General features: G+C 47.2%; 1 pseudogene; it reads left to right on the top strand.

The window, feature by feature from the left end:
• The first annotated feature begins 723 nt into the window (after positions 1 to 723).
• Positions 724 to 2,018, top strand: LOC144509791 (KICSTOR subunit 2 pseudogene; annotated as a pseudogene).
• Positions 2,019 to 4,576: the final 2,558 nt, after the last annotated feature.

Genomic DNA, 4,576 nt, shown 5'->3' with positions numbered 1-4,576 from the left:
TTATCTAGATAGCCATATGAACGGAGTGGGAATGGAGGAATACAAAAGAATGGTCTAGTTTGGACCAGGGAGCGGCACGGGCTTGGAGGGCCGAAGGGCCTGTTCCTGTGCTGTATTGTTCTTTGTTCTTTGGAGCCACTGATCATCATGGTGGCACACTTTGGCTCACAGTTTCCTCTCCTGACAGCTCATGTCTCCTACATGTGAATATCAAGGTTTAGAGCCTTCATGTCATGCATGTCTAGCCTCCTTGAAGCAGAACCTAGGGCACTCTACTGGTTGTCTGGCTATATCTCCATTATGTGGAGATGCCGGTGTTGGACTGGGGTAAGCACAGTAAGAAGTCTCACAACACCAGGTTAAAGTCCAACAGGTTTATTTGGCAAATAAACCTGCTGGACTTTAACCTGGTGTTGTGAGACTTCTTACTGTACATCTCCATTGCCATGCTTACATTTTCCATTCTGAAAACTTGCCATGTTCATGATCTATTTTCCTTGAGATGCTCAGCATGCATGTTGTTGAGCTTTCTTTCACGACAGCTGTAGGTCATCCATGTTTCATAGCCATACAACAAGGTGCTGAGAACACAGGCCTTGTCCTCAGTCTCCACGCCTCATCCTCAGTCTCGACTGTGGTCCATCCCTGCTCCTACTCCTCAGTCTCTCAGCCTTGGTTGTAGCATTCACGGGGCCCCCGGCTCTTCTGCTCCCTCCCCCCAGGATGGATGAGCCTCCTGCTGGCCCTGTGCCTCTGAAACAGGCAGTGCTAGAAACCTTCCTCCTGCAGCTGGAGATCTGCTGCCATGACTGGGCCAAGGACTTTGTGGAATGGGAGAAGGAGAACAGCCAGAGCATGGGCCCAAGCTGGGTCAAGGTCTACTCTGCACCCACTCACCTGGCGGCAGCCGAGAAGTTTCTCACAGCATGGTCTTCCTGGGCAGAAACTGGGTGGTCAGTCATTTTTTAGTCAAAAAGATTCCATCCAATCTATTTGTACATCCCTCTACAATGAGTTATGCAAGCTGGTCACCACTGCACAGAACCTGGTGACTGTGACCTTGCAACATCTGGAAGAGCCTCTCTCTCACCTCTCTGAGCAGCTTTGCTTTTTCATTCAGGCCCAAATGGAGATATCTGGCTTCTACAAGATGATGTATTCCCTCAGCACCCAGAAGTCCGTCCATCCAGTGGAGGTGCTGCATATGCTGGAGTTGGTTCTACAGAAATACAACTCCAGGGTCCATCACCGTACCCTGAGCCCTTTGCAGAGTAGCTTCGAGATGGAGATACTCATGCTAACTGCTGAAGGCTCATGCTGAGATCAGTGAATGGAAATTCCTCCCCTCACTGCTCAATCTCCAAGCTGCAGAGCTCGGGCCAGACATTCAAGAAGCAGGGAGAGACCAGGAAGCACCTGTTTGGGGGTCAGACCCAGAGGCCCTTCAGCCCCTTGCACCTCTTCCTGTGGCTGGGGAAGCTGAAGAACCCTCTTGGCCAAGTTCATCTTCTACTTCCACAAGGCACTGAGCCCCCACACCACCCCTCAGAAATGAGGGCCTTGACCGCCAAGACCAACCCTGATTACTGCGGCAAGGCCTCTAATTTCACCTGCAAACACAATGCTGAAAATGTCTCTTTGATCTTTGACAACTGAGGGTCAGAACCTGTGGGTAGCAGCACTCAGACAGGGAAGCCCCCATGGGGGCGGATTAGTACCTGGTGGTTGTTTCCTCACCCACTAACTGACATTTAATGCACAGGCGCGATGTGATCATGATCATGATGGACTGGGCAACAGAGCTGAACACATTGGACAAAGTAGGTCCACTTCTACGACGACAAAGTTCAGAGCACTTACTTCCTGATGTGCCCCAAACCCCACTCACCATCGTGACCATCTTTGACTCCAGAAAATTGGAGAAAAACTTCCACTTTCTGTCCTTTCTCAACGAACTCTCCAGCTCCCTCAAGAACTCCAAGCCATTTGTCAGACTGAAGCTGGGTTCAAAGGGGTGACACCAACATCTCTGGCCCAAGAGAAAGCTACTGTTGAGAAAGGAATGGCAGGGGGCGGATTCTGCCCCCAGTGAATTCCAGAGTAATTCACCACACTTGAGTCATGTCTCCATCCATTACTGAGAGGGGGAATTGCTGCTCCTTAATTGTATATGACTATGGAATGTTTTAGTCTGTTAACTTGCATTCAGCTAAAAACTGCACAAGCTATTTACCAAGTACGCTTGCTGTAATTTTAATGCTAACTGACACAGTTCACTGAAACAAGTTACAGATATAAAATAAAAACACTTGAATTTGAAAACAATATCTCCACAAAGTGGCTGTTGGACAAAGTGGCTGTTGCTTTCACTATGGAAGTATCAAGTTCTGCATCAAAAGACAGATTGTCTGTGGCCACGTGCTGCTCAAGGTAGAAGAATGTGCTAGCCACTTCCAGCAGGATGTTCTTTAGTGTGATCAAGCAGAGATGTGATACCCTGTCCCGTGGTTTTCCTGATGTTTATAGTCAGGAAAAACAAATTAAAGGCATGACAGTGAAATTCCATGAGTCTTTGGAGTTGAGTTTCCATTTGAGGAACTAGCACAGCATCGTGGGTGGCATGGTGGCACAGCGCCATGGACCTGGGTTCAATTCCAATCTTGGATCATTATCTGTGCAGAGTCTGCATGTTCTCCTCGTGTCTGCGTGGGTTTCCACCGGGTGCTCCGGTTTAGAAGCATAGAAGATAGGAACAGGAGGAGGCCATTTGGCCCTTTGAACCTGTTCCACCATTCATTACCATCATGGCTGATCGTCTAACTCAATAGCCTAATCCTGCTTTCTCCCCATAACCTTTGATCCCATTCAACCCAAGTGCTATATCCAGCCGCCTCTTGAATACATTCAATGTTTTGGCATCAACTACTTCCTGTGGTAATGAATTCCACAGACTCCCCACTCTTTGGGTGAAGAAATGTCTCCTTATCTCCGTCCTAAATGGTCTACCCCGAATCCTCAGACTGTGACCCCTGGTCCTGGACACCCCGCCATCAGGAACATGTCCCGCAGTCCAAAGATATGTAGGTTCGATGGATTAACTATGGGAAATGTGTAGGGTAACAGGGTAAGGGGTGGACAGAGCCTGAGCGAGATACTCTGTCAGACCCGATGGGCCAACTAGCCTCTTCTGCATTGTAGGGATTCTATGAAGAACTTCTCAGATTAAGATGTGCTATTTTCCTGTCTTCATTTTCAATCTGGACTGATTGCAGGGCAGATAAACTCTTTCAACATCTATAGGGAATGCAAACGTGAGTAGCACCGTGAAGAATGGGGATTAGGACTCACCTCCGACTGTGCACCTGTTTCACCATTCTTCAACCTGAAACTACCATCCAAAATGTCTCCCTGAAGTCAGCTGATGAAGTAACCACTGACAGAAGCAAACAGATGTCCCTGTGGGTCAAACCCTACTGTGAGCTTTCTTCCCTCAAGATGGACATCTCCCAGGCTGTGTTTGACATTCTCCCACAGCTTTGTGTTCTGGTTGAGTTAGACAAGGAACCCTCATCACTTGAGCTGAAAAAGGCCATTGATTGCTTAGCAAGCAGACAGGCAGCGGCAAAGATGGAATTCTGTTCAATGAGATTAAGCATGGAATCTCCTATTTACTACCACACCTTCATCATCTCTTCTGACTCCATTGGAAGAAAGGATTAGTTCCACAGGACATGTGTGATGCAAACAATCATCACCTGACAGAAAAATAAACATATTGTAGGAGGTTCCAACAACTACACTCATTCCCAGCATCACTAGGAAGCTCTTGGTTAAGGCTCTACCTGCATGCAGACTAGGTATATCCAGGGGACAATGTGCTGCCAGATTTACAGCATGCAATCTTCACCATACGCCAGCCAAAAGAGAAGTGTAGGGAACAGAATATACCTCTGCAAGTTACTTTGGTGGATCTCAATAACGCATTCAACACTCAGCAGAGCAGCACATGACAAGATTTTGGGGCAAATTGACTGTTTACCAAAGCTCTTCCGTTCAATCCACTCCTTCCATGACAACATACACTGCATTGTACAACTTTTCAACTCTACACATCCTACCCAGACCTGTCACTACCAGCTTCCTTGGAATTGTGCTGGAAAGAAGGAAAGAAAGGACATCCATTTCAAAAGCACTTTTCGCATCCTCAGGACTTCTCAAAATATTCACGGCCAATAAAGAACTTTTGAAGTACAGTCACTGCTGCAGTGTAGGAAAGCTGCCTGCCAAAGTGCACAAAAACAACAACAAACAGCAATGCAATTATAACCAGACCTCCTATTATCCTGATGTAGATGAGGGATAAATATTGGCCCCAGGACAACAGAGAGAATCTCCTGTTCTTCTACCAGTATTGCTTGTGGGACCTTTTACATCTACACAATGAGACAGGGGACCCCATTTCAACATCTCATCTGGAACACCACCAGCAGTTCAACACATCCACCATACTGGGAGTATTGACCAGGATTACATGCTCAAGGTTTCGGAATAGAACTTGAAAACATAGCCTTCTGAC

This window comes from Mustelus asterias, chromosome 22, assembly GCF_964213995.1.
Source record: "Mustelus asterias chromosome 22, sMusAst1.hap1.1, whole genome shotgun sequence".
Classification (NCBI taxonomy): domain Eukaryota; kingdom Metazoa; phylum Chordata; class Chondrichthyes; order Carcharhiniformes; family Triakidae; genus Mustelus; species Mustelus asterias.
This window is presented reverse-complemented; position numbering and strand designations above follow the sequence as displayed.